Here is a 12,189-nt window from a genome sequence, read left to right on the forward strand (position 1 = left end):
AGAAGCTACCGAGAATATAGGCACTGCATAACAGCTCTGAAGATGTCGAAGGCTTTCTACTTAAAAGGTAAGTTGAGTCTCAGTCAGGACCATAGGTAAAGCGTGTTTCACTGTAAACCACAGACAAGATGGATTAATGACAGTGTTTGTAGTTTTAAGACCTGGGTCCAGCCCAAGTTGTCCTTCCCTGGCTTTGTGCCCTCAGGTGAGTCACTGACATCTTCAGAGTTAGCTATCACTAGAAAAACAGATATTCTTTATTGCTATGGTATATAGCTGCTTGCATTCTAATGCTAATTTGTGTCTCTCATAAATCTGTTTACACAAGAGTGCCGGTAGCTTCTGGGACCCCGCCCCCAGTTGGTTCTGATTGGTAAATAAAGATGCCAGCAGCCAATAGTTGGGGAGGACAAACAGAGACAGGATTTTACTGGGAGGAGGAGAGGAAGGAGATCGGCCATGCTTTAGGAGAGTGTGGATAGGGGAGAGACCGAGGCCATCATGCCGTGGAGAAGCAAGGAGAACTTCCTGGACTCTGGGCCAAGAAAGGGCGGCCCAAAAGGCTGCCCAAATGGGTCCGAAGCAGCCAAGACGGAACTTAGTAGTTAGTAAGTAGTAACTCAGAATTACTGGTGGGAGGTAAGAGTCTGCCAGCATGGAGGAGAGGCAATCGTCCAGCTATTGTGCTGCTTAAGGCATTTTAGAATATGAAGGCTGTGCATGTGTCTTTCATTCAGGAACCTAAACCACTGAGGCAGGAAGCAACCCCACGCCAGGATTAATTAATCAAAAATTAATACAACAGTGGTATAAACAAAATGACCTCATCTGAACTCATACATTGGATTTTTGGTCCAGGCTGCAGGTGCTTTTTTTTTTTGAAAGGTTCTGGAAAGTTTGAGAGGACGGATCTAGTGAGGGAAAAGGGTTAAGAGCAGCTTTTGGAAGGTTGTCTCGTTCGTTCCTCTCTGCCACTTGCTCTGATTCTTGTCCACTCTGATGTGAGTAACGGCTGCCCCATGCCTCTGTTACCGTAATGCTTGATCTTGGGATCAGATACAGTGGAGCTCGCAGAGACAGATGCAAGGTCGGCTTAATAATTCTGCTGGGAGCTGAGAAGAGTGTGAGTGACCGTTTTTGTTGTTGTTTTGTTTTAGTTTTATGTTGTTGTTTTAATAAAAAGTAGGTAGCCTGAGAAAGGCCAATATTGTCCTTCCCTGGCTTTGTGCCATAAGCCTTCATCATTTTTGTGATTTACCTGTGGTTGCCCAGTCCCTGACTTTCCTGAGTCTGGATTCTCGTACCACAACCCTCTCCCTCATGACAGATCATGAAGAGCTCCCACCACTGGGATGAGAGACAGTCACCCCTTGCCCTAGAATAAAAGTTTCCTGCCCCACTGTGCTTACTAGCCCAGCTGGGTCAATGGCATACCCCTTCTGCAGAAAACAACAAAACAAAACAAAACACCCAAAACTGCCTTGCAGGCTACTTTTCCTTTCTTAGAGTATTTCTTTGTGCAGCACAGAGGATGCTTCCCCCACCCCCAACACACCACACACACACACACACACACACACACACACACACACACACACGGATGTCCATAGGAATGTGGGTGGGGAAAGTCAGGTTCAAGTTCCAAAGGGGAGTGAAAACTCTTATCAAGAAGTAGACTAAAGGCCGTTCATGTTAAATTCCAGCAAATAAGTTGTCTGTTTTGTTCACATCTCGAAACTTTGTGGAAGTCTGAACTTAAGATAACAGACTAAGGCAGTGGTTCTCAATCTTGGGAGTTGATTGACCTTTTCACAGAAGTCACCAGCGACCGTTGGAAACAGATATTTACACCACGACGACTCGCCACGGTAGTAAAGTTACAGTTATGAAGTAGCAACAAAAATAATATTATGGTGGGGCAGTCGACACAACGTGAGGAACCATATTAAAGGGGTTGAGGCGTTAGGAAGGCTGAGAACCACTGGTTTTGCAGGGGATATTTCATGACAGTGTAGCATTTAGGAAGTGGCACGAGGCTGGTAACTTTTAGATGCATCTGTAGTAAGAATCTGGAGTAAAAAGCAGAGTGGAAGATTTGCAAAGTGTGCATGGTGATCAGGAGTCGATGTTGTAGACAAGGAGGAGGTGACTGCTAAAGAGACCAACATTGCTGATGGGAACCCGGGCGACGTTAAGTAGGACAATAGGAGAGATGCTTTGAGGGGATTTCCAGAACTGACCAAACTCTGTCCATTGTAGGCTCAAGGTTGCAGAACTGTAAACTCTTCTTGCAAAAGCTTCACAGCCATACCTTGCTTGCACAGGACCATCCAGAGAAGTGCTTTTCCTGGGATCAGCTGCCAAGGCACCCAGAGGCCATGTTAGCTGTTGTCCAGGAATGCATCGGCCACTGCTCCAGCCTGGAGCTACAACTTGGCATCACAACAGGACACTGGTTTTACAGGTATGCAGAGTGCAAGAGTTACAAAGTCATGGACCTTTCTACCAAAGCTTCAAGGGAAGCCTGGGAGTCAAGTCAAAGCGTGCCAGGGTCGGGATCCCTGCAGGCAGCTCCTGAGACAGTGACCAAGTCAGCTCAGTCAGTCAACAGGGTGGCAAGAGAGGGAGTGAGGATTGAAAAGAAAAAGACAATTAGTCAGCTTTAGAACATGATTCCAGTCAGTACTGAGGCTGAAGCAGCTTTATTCTTTTTCCCCACTGTGCTTTTATATTGAACTAGGTACATCCAAAAAAGCCTAGTCAGCTCTTCGATCAAAGACAAAGAGATCAGTCATCAAGCAAAGCAATGCCTGGTGGTCACTGTTTCTAATATTCTTATCTGAGCCTACTTCCTTATCCTAACCAAGTGACAAATTCCAAATTTCTAGAAGCAGCACCAAAAGCTCTCCCCAAGAGGGAAATGCTTAAAGCTTGGAGGGTGAGCACAGACTGCAAATAGAAACTGGAGTGGGAGATATTAGAAAATGAACTCACAGACTTCCCGTGCTACTGCCGGACTACTCTCGGCCTGCCAACTCTCCAGCAGGGCCGGAGCTCCTGTGCTGGTTCCACTGGGCTGCTCTCTCTAATTTGTCCCCATAGTGACCAGTCATTGTGCTTCCAGCTCCAGTTCACTCGTCCCTGGAACTGCTAGTTCCTACACAGCTATAACCACCTGGTTGTCGCTGAACCCACCTTCCAGTAACCCAGTAAGTCAAAACTCTAGATGCTTAAAGATTAACCAAAGAGATTTATATATCAGCAAATACTCAATACAGAAGATGGCCACACAATTAGAATTGTTATCCCAATTATCGAACCTTGATATGAATAACTACCTGAGATTGTTAGCAGCAAGAGGGTAATATCTGCCACCATCTCGTCTCGCCTCTCTCTCCTTCCCCGCCTCCCTTGTGTTCCTCTCTCCTCCCCATTCCTAGCTCCGCCTCCCTCTTCCCGGTCCAATGACAGAGCTCTCACTGCAAATACGTTGGGCAGAAAATTTCTGCCACAAGAAACCTCATGGTGTTGGAGATGTCAATAACGTGGAATGTTCCGTAGGACAGCCATAGTCAATAGGAAGAAGCCATAAGGGCTACAGGTAACCAGGTTGTAGAGACAAGGCTGTCTGAGCCTGCCGGACCTCACATTAGTACAGCGCATGCTCCTGACGCCCAAGCATGGAGCGAGAGTTGTAGGATTTAATGCTTCCTCTGCTGAGTTTCAGTCTTCCTTCTTTCCGACCCTTCCTTGTCATTTACCATCTCTCTTTTCTGGAGCGGGCTTCTCTCTGATCCATCCTTTTCTTCCCTATCTTAGCAAGCAAGGCTTTGGCGCGTGACCTTGGGGAAGATTTCAGACATGAGACACAACAGTCCTTGTATCCAGAGATTGTTTTATAAAAGCCCATCCTCTTTGTTTTGCCTTTATTTTTTTTCTCAACAGTTTGCTATGGAATATGTGCTGCCATTGGAAATTAGTTCCCTGAACCATTAACTTTCTGATAAATTAACTTTCAGATAAGCGCTCTCTACTTTTACGATGACAGATCCTTATGCTATCTTTTTTTCCTAAGACATTTATTTTTTTCATGGCTGTAGCAGCCTACCCAGCCTCTCATCACTATGACGTAATCCTTGACACACTACTGATGCTAAAAAGACGGTTGACCCCATTGATCTGGCCTCTGGTGAGCACGGTGGGTACCACAGTGCCACAGAAGCACTCACAGAAGCGAATGGTCATACCTCAAACTGGAGCAGAAAGCAAAAGGTCACACCAGGCTCGCTCTGCGTACAGTAATCCAGAGAACTCAAGGGGCCTTTGAATTGACCAAGGGACCTTCTGAGAAATTCTCAAACGCAATAAACTCCAATGAGGCCCTACATCACCAAAGTTCTACCACACAGAACATTAAAGACTCGATCTGGGGACCAAGGGTTGTTATCATAACAGACCTTTGGTAAACACTTGGGTTACAAACACAGTATGTATACAGCTTATGACATACTTTATTACCCTCTTGTTACTTCTTTTAAACTATTTTTATTTTTTTATATTTATATCCTATACTTTATTTTTATATTTATATACAGTTCTGTAGATTTATATACAATATACATGCATTTCAATGTGTATGGGGGTGGTTAAGTGTATCATAGCACAGATGTCAAGGTCAGAGCTCAACCCATGGAGTTAGTTCTCTCTTTCCACTTGGTCCAAGGGATTTAATTCAGGTCATCGTGGTTGACAGGAAGTGGCCTTAGCCCCGAGCCACCACGCAGGCCCAGCTTTGTTATTTATTGGGCTATCTAGCAGTATGTTTGTGAGAAGATTTTTGTCCATTTGTTTATTGGTGTACCCTAACCTTACCTAGAGACTTAAAGGTAACAAGCACCCTGTAAGTGACTGGGGTAAAAAAATAACCAAGGAAGAGTTGAAACCTACAGAAAACAAGTGACTGCTTGCGGACTCACGACTCAAACCAGGGGGAAGGTCTCAGAGTCGCACCCGTCTCTACGTGCCTAGCTGCCGATCTCCCGTCTGTCTTCCTGCCTGGTTCTTTTACACCACCCTTCCTTCTCTCCTCTCATATGTTTTTCTCCTTGCCTACGTTAAGAGGGTAAAATAGAGTTTCTGGGCAGGGTCACCCAACAGAGAGAGGCAGACTTCTTCTGGAGAACCAAACCCAAAATGTCTGTATTTATGACCAACAGAATCAACTTCCTTTTTTCTTAAGTAGACCGTTGGGTAAATACGAGTGGGTATTTACTGGCAAATACTGTTATACAAGTATTATAAATAGTAGTATAAATGCTAAATACTCTTGGGTGAATGTTAGTGTGATGAAAAACTGGCCAGACATTTGAAAAATAATATCAATGGGAATTTATCATCCCAAATAACAATGTATTAGTTACATTTTTGTTGCTGTGATGAAACTCAAACACTCTCACCAAGGTAACTTATAGGAGGGGCAGTTTATTTGTGCTTATGGTTCTGGATGTATAAGCCTCCATGACAGTGGAGCCATGGCAACAGGTGGCAGGCATAGCCTGTAACAGAAATCTCAGAGCACATGCATTGAACCACAAGGAGGAAGCAGAGAGAACAAGCTGGTGATGGTACACATCTTTAGACGCTCAAAACCCCGTCAGCCGGTTCCTCCGGTGTGCTGGCTGGTTTTGTGTGCCAGCTTGACACAAGCCAGAGTCATCAGAGAGGAATGAAGTTCAGCTGAGGAAATGCCTCCATGCGATCCAGCTGTAAGGCATTTTCTCAATTAGTGATCACTGGGGAAGCACACAGCCCACTGTGGGTGGAGCCATCTTTAGGCTGGTGGTCCTAAGAAAGCAGGCTGAGCAAGCCATGAGAGTAACCCAGTAAGCAGTGTCTATCCACAGCCTCTGCATCAGCTCCTGCCTCCAGGTTCCTGTCCTGTTCGAGTGTCCTGTCCAGTGATGGACTATAGATCTAGAGCTGTAAGCCAAATAAACCCTTTTCTCCTCAATGTATTCTTTGGTCATGGTGTTACATCACAGCAATAGAAACCCTAACTAAGACAAATTGGTATCAGTGTAGTGGGGTATCACTGTGACAGACCTGACCATGTTTTGGGGAAGATTGTGGAAGAACTTTGGATCTCTGAGCTAGAAAAGCCACTGAGTATTGAGAGCTCAGTGGGATGTTCTGTGGGAGCTTGGAGGATAAGAATGCTGGGAGCAGTGCAGAAGATGGAGGCCTGGCCTGTGACATTTCAGAGGGAACATTAAAGACTCGACCAGAACCGTTTGCTAGTTTGACTTAAGTCTATGGTTCTGGTCAGCTGGGGCTGAAGAATCAGCTGTGATTAACGAGACACCAGAACTACTAAAGTGAAGCCTTTGCATTACTGGGGCAATTGATGCTGGTTAGCTGGAGCTAAGAAATTAGCAGTGATTAAGAAGAGACCAGTATCGCTGAGGTGAAATCTTCTGGGAAGTGTTTTTTTGAGAACACAGAGAAGCTGTGTTTCAGAGGCAGCCAAGGATATACTTCCAACTTGCAGTTGAACTTGGTAATGTGCAAAAGTTGCCTGGGTGGTTGTGGGTTTGGCCACGCCCCCAGAACCCAGGCTCCTGACACGAGGTCTAATCTCCATTCAACCTGCGCCCTTCAGTCATGTAGGACACAGGTGGAGGGGTGATAAACAGGCCTTAGGCCCTAGAGAGACTTACATACTAATGAGGTACCTGAAGGCCAGAGGGTGGAGCCAATTAAGCATTCCTCCCCAGCCCCCCTCTTTTCCTCCCTATTTAACTCAGGACTGCCCTGGGTTTTATGGGGGGGGGGTGGTGCATCCAGATCCATTCACGATCCGTCATGTCAATAAACCCATTCTGGAAACCCAAGGACTTTCTCGTGTGTCGTTGGGGCCACACCATGAGGAACTGTGGACCCACAGCATCCAGGCCTAACTTCCAGCTGGAGGAACCCAGGGCATTCCCAGCCAACTACCCACAGCCTGAGCCTGTCGTGAGGAACCCTGTGGTTTCCAGCCATTACCTACAGGGTGGTACTGGTTTTGAAGGCATGAAGCAGTCATGGAGAGTAGTCGAGGCTTGGCACTGTGAGCGTCCAGGAGAGCCCATTGATGAAGGTGCAGCCTCAGTGGTAGTTGAAAGCCTAGCACTGAAGGGGTCATACAAAGAAGTTGAGGCTTGGCATCATGAAGAGAGCCTCTGAGAGGCTATTGGTAAGAGTGCGGCCCGTTGTAGCAGAAGACCCCAGCTTTTTGCAGATGCCAGTACCATGGGATGGCCACCAGGAACAGCAGCAGCAGTGGAGTGGAACCAGCTGGAGCCTAGAAGACACACTGTGTGCTACAGAGGGCAGAGCTGGAGACCCAAACCCTTGTAGGAGCCCAGAAAACGATGAATGAATCCCAGACGTTGGATGGTTGGCGTTTTGATTTCACTTTGATTTGATTGTTACTGTGCCCTGAATTTTTCCCCTTGATGTGAGAAAGCATTTGATTTGAGCCCACAGCTGGGAGACTTTGATTTAAAAATACTTTAGATTTAAAAGATTGACTATTTTACAAGAGACTGAAATGTTGATGTGTTTGAACTTGCAAAGACTATGGGTCTTTTAAAGTTACTTATGTTTTAAATGTGAGATCCTGGGGATGAATAAGAAAGGGAGGGTTGAGGATTAATAGTGATGTGTTTGTGTGTCAAGTTGACAAGGGGTCAGTTGAGTTGTACTGGCTGGTTTTGTGTGTCAGCTGGACACAAGCTAGAGTCATCAGAGAGGAAGGAGCCTCAGTTGAGGAAATGCCTCCATGAGATCCAGCTGCAGGGCGTTTTTTCAATTATTGTTCTGTGGAGAAGGGCCCAGCCCATTGTGGATAGTGCCATCCCTGGGCTGGTGGTTCTGGGTTCTATAAAAAGGCAGATTGAGCAAGACATGTGAAGCAAGCCAGTAAGCAGCACTCCTCCGTGGCCTCTGCATCAGCCCCTGCTCCAGGTTCCAGCCCTATTTGAGCTCCTGTTCTGACTTCCTCCAGTGATGGACTGTGATCTGTAAACTGAATAAATCCTTTCCTCTCCAATGTGCTTTTGTTGGTGGTGTTTCATCACAGCAATAGAAACCCTAACTAAGACGTCTAGCAAGGCTGTGCCTCCTAAACTTCCCCAAACAGTGCCAGCAACTGGAGACCAAATGCTTAAATCCGTGAACCTATCTATATGTGACATCCTGATCCTAGCCGTCATAGACAGACAGTTAATGCTCGCTGGGAATAGACTACAGTGGTAACACTCAGTCTTCCCACACTCATTGCACTCAGAGTGTTTCGGTGCCTCCCATATTGTTTACAACTGTGCCCTCTGGACCTATCTTTGAAAAGTATACCATCATTCTTTTTTCTTAGGATAATTGGTTTAACATGGCTCCACCCACTACTGCTCTGTAGTAATGGTTTCAGATGTATGTATGGCCTTGGGGGTGGGGGGATAGTACCAATCACTGACATCCTTAAAGGCTGGATTTTCCTGAAGTCATTAAACATTGTATGTCAGCGGATGTATTTTCCCATTGAAGAGGGAAAAACCACATTCACCAGGTTGTTGCTCTTTGAGTACAATACCCAATTAGTAATCCTGCCAGAGGCAAATACTTTCTTCTGTTCTGGCCAATGTATTTCCTGCTGCTCTGTCCTTCTTTGAACCTTTGGCCCCTGGTGTCCCTGTTGAATCACAGTCCTTGTGAAGGCAGACATTAAATGGGGGTGTCGACCCACGTTTCATTTGAAGGGCCGGGCGGGCGCTGCGAGCAGGTAGAAGCCCGTGCGCGCTAAAGAACAATGCATTAAGTGGATATTATGAGACCCACGATTCCAGAGAAGAATACTTCAATGTGTATAAATGTGCTCTACAGCTTAATTTAACGGATTAGTTAAGTAGGATACCCATTCTCTTTGGCCTCCTAAAGACTAGCCTGGGGGACCAGAAATGCACTGTGCTTGTGTGGGGAGCTAGTGAGCTCTCTGCCTCACTGGGCATGCTGGACCATCAGTGGCATTGTTGTGAGCTGGCATTGTGGTGGGCAGGATGGGCTTAAACTGTAAAAGAAATGAGTATTGGAGCAGCCAGTGTGTTTAGGGAAGGACCGGTGGTCTGCCTCTTCTTTCCCTATGGAAGAGCATCACACGGGAGGAACTTCCTGATGGTCATAGTCTGCTCCCTGCATGTCTGCGAGAGTCACCGGCTTCTTCACATTTACACGGCCAATGGAGGGGGGGATTGCTGCTTCTCTGTTACTTTCTTTCAATTTCTTTAACTACTTGTCAGTGTTCCGAATTTCACAGTGACCTTTGACATTATGTAGCGAGTTATACATGTACTTCTGCTTGCTGTGTGGCCTCTACTTCCTGATCTGATGCTCGGTGGCTGCCATGGATATCACTGTGTTCTCTTTATCGCTCATAACTACCCACTTTTGAAGAGTCACTTTGACTTTGTAGAATTTATGTGCCGTGTCTCTGTGTGTGTGTGAGATGTGTGTTCCTGCCTGTAGAGGTCAGAAGAGGGCATTGGGTCCCATGGAGCTGGAGTTCGACGTAGTTGAGAGCCACCCAACGTAGATGCTCGGAACAGAGGTCAGGTCCGCTTCATGTACAGCAAGGAACCTTAACCTCTGAGCCATGTCTCCACCCCTCCTGACTGTTCTACTCCAAGGAGGACAAAATACTAAATCGAGAAAGAGATCATGTTCCTCCATGTTTGAAATGCTAGCTCATTTATGTGGAGGGGGAGGTAACTAGTATTAATCCATCACTACCTCCTGACTGTCTGTCACTTCTCCGTTCAATGGGTTCATTTCCAAGCACTTCTGCTATTTGTTAGAGAGAAGCTATGTCTCACGGCACAGTGTGTGTGATACACAATGGTTGTTAACTTAGCCAGTCTTCGTGATCTCTCTACTTCTGCAGCGGCTGCTTTAAGATGCTCACTTCCGACTGGTGGCTGATGAGAGGTGAATACACTTTTTTTTTTTTTTTGAGAATTCCTTCAGCTCTTGAAATAAATGATGCAATAGATTATTATTTATGCTTGAAAACCTAGAAGAAAAACATACACAAAGCACTGTCATTGGCTCATATTTTAAACATTTGATTGGTGGTATACAGTCAATAGTAAACATTTTTTTTCTTTTTAAATTTCAGGGCTGGAGAGATGGTTCAGCAGTTAGGAGCACTTACTAATCTTGCAGAGGAACCCAGTTTGGCTTCCAGCACCCAGTCTGATGGCTCAAAAATCACCTGTAACTCTAGCTTCAGGGGGGATCATTGGTTCTGGTCTCTGTAGGCACCTGCATATATACACATACATGTTTGTGTGCACGCACACAGCCACCCACCCCTAAAAATAATAAGACTCAATCTTAAAATTTCTGTCTTGGTATTCAAAACATTTAAAAAATTAAAAATATGCTTAGAGAAAAGGGGGAGGTCGGGTAACCCAGCATGAATATAGATCCTAGTTTCAAAACAAAATCCCTTAGCTATCTCCTGAGAGCTTGGCAAATACAGAGGCAGATGCTTGAAGCTAATCATTGGATTGAGCACAGGTTGAGAGCTGCACTACCCCACATTTGAAGGCCAAAATGTCTCGGACCGCTCTGTCAATGTTGGAACCCGCACTGCCAAAAGTTGCTTCGGTCCACCCAGTCGGGGTTCAGCAAGAGAGTGAGTGAGGACTGACTTGAAGAATGGCGATCAGACAGAGTGTGATTCAATCCCGTTTATTCTTCAGTCTCTCTTCTCTCCAAGTCTCTTGTTCCTAGTCCAAGTCCCAAGTCTTGAGTTCCTAGCCCCTAGTCCCTGGTGCCTAGTGCCTCCAAGTCTCAAGTCCTGGGTTCGGCACCAATTCCTAATCCCAGTTCTCTAGTCCAAGTGTCTAGTTCCTAGTTCCAGCTGCTAGTCTCTTTCCCAGTTCCAAGTTCCTTCTTCTGAGTCTCAAGTCCTGATTCAAATTACCTTCTTCTGTCTGCCTCTCGCCTTTTATATGTTTCACTTCTAAGTCACACCTTTAAGTCACGCCTTTAAGTCTTGTCTCTAAATCACACATTTAAGTCTCACACCTTTAAATCTCACACACCCAAGGGAAGATCCTGGTTATCTAAAACAAGATGTTATCAGAGTGTGCTCAGCTGTTGTAGGCTGTTGTAAACAAGTCTCTTGTCAGGGTATATGGCTCAAGATGGCTGCAAGGATGATAACCGCTTATGTCAGCTCCCCACAAGCACAGTGTCCCCAATGGAAGAGTTAGAGAAAGGACTGAAGGAGCTGAGCTGAAGGGGTTTGCAATCCCATAGGAAGAACAACAATATCAACCAATCAGATCCTCCCCCCCCCCCGCCCCAGCTCCCAGGAGCTAAACCACCAACCAAAGAGTACACATGGAGGGACCCATGGCTCCAGCTGCATATGTAGCAGAGGATGGTCTTGTCAGACATCAATGGGAGGAGAGGCCCTTGGTCCTGGGAAGGCTCAATGCCCCAGTGTAGGGGAATGCCAGGGCAGGGAAGTAAGAGTGGGTGTGTGGGTGGGAGAGTACCCTCATAGAAGCAGGGGGAGGGAGGATGGGACTTCCAAAGGGGAAACCAGGAAAGGGGATACATTTGAAATGTAAACAAATAAAATATTCAATAAAATAAAAAAAAAAAAACTGAAAATAAATTACTTACTAGTGCTGTCCATACATTTCTTCACAAGGATAGGAAAGTTATATAATAGACGTGTGTTCCAGTGATCTGAGAATTGGCTTTTAGTCACCCCTTCCTCCACATATCACACACTCGTTGTAACAATTCTTGTTATTTTGACACTCTTGGAGATTCCCTTGGGCAGTTTTCGGACTCATGTGGGTCTCTGTCAAAGTGACTACTTGTGCACACATTGTTTGATGGATTGAGGCAGGTCTGCTGACAGAGACAGCTGCTCTCAACAGGTGGTAGCTGCCAAATGGAGCCCTATGTGGCTAGAGTTCTTGAGAGCGGGCTGTGCAAAGCAAAGACATTCATGGGGTGGATGTAGTCTACCTTAGGTGATGATTTTAAGGGTATAAAACATCTATGGAAACAGGGTCACCAAACCTTGAGAAATAGACACTACCCAATCGGCTTTATTTAGTCTTATGTACAACC

General features: G+C 45.8%; 1 long non-coding RNA gene across 1 annotated transcript; it reads left to right on the forward strand.

Moving 5' to 3' along the window:
• Positions 1–471: 471 nt before the first annotated feature.
• Positions 472–11,561, forward strand: LOC143435726 (uncharacterized). The gene is made up of 3 exons (XR_013106185.1): positions 472–608; positions 2,260–2,464; positions 10,208–11,561. It is a non-coding gene; the product is annotated as an uncharacterized LOC143435726 (long non-coding RNA).
• The last annotated feature ends 628 nt before the right edge of the window (positions 11,562–12,189 follow it).

The sequence above is a fragment of the Arvicanthis niloticus genome, chromosome 22 (genome assembly GCF_011762505.2).
Source record: "Arvicanthis niloticus isolate mArvNil1 chromosome 22, mArvNil1.pat.X, whole genome shotgun sequence".
NCBI classification, from domain to species: domain Eukaryota; kingdom Metazoa; phylum Chordata; class Mammalia; order Rodentia; family Muridae; genus Arvicanthis; species Arvicanthis niloticus.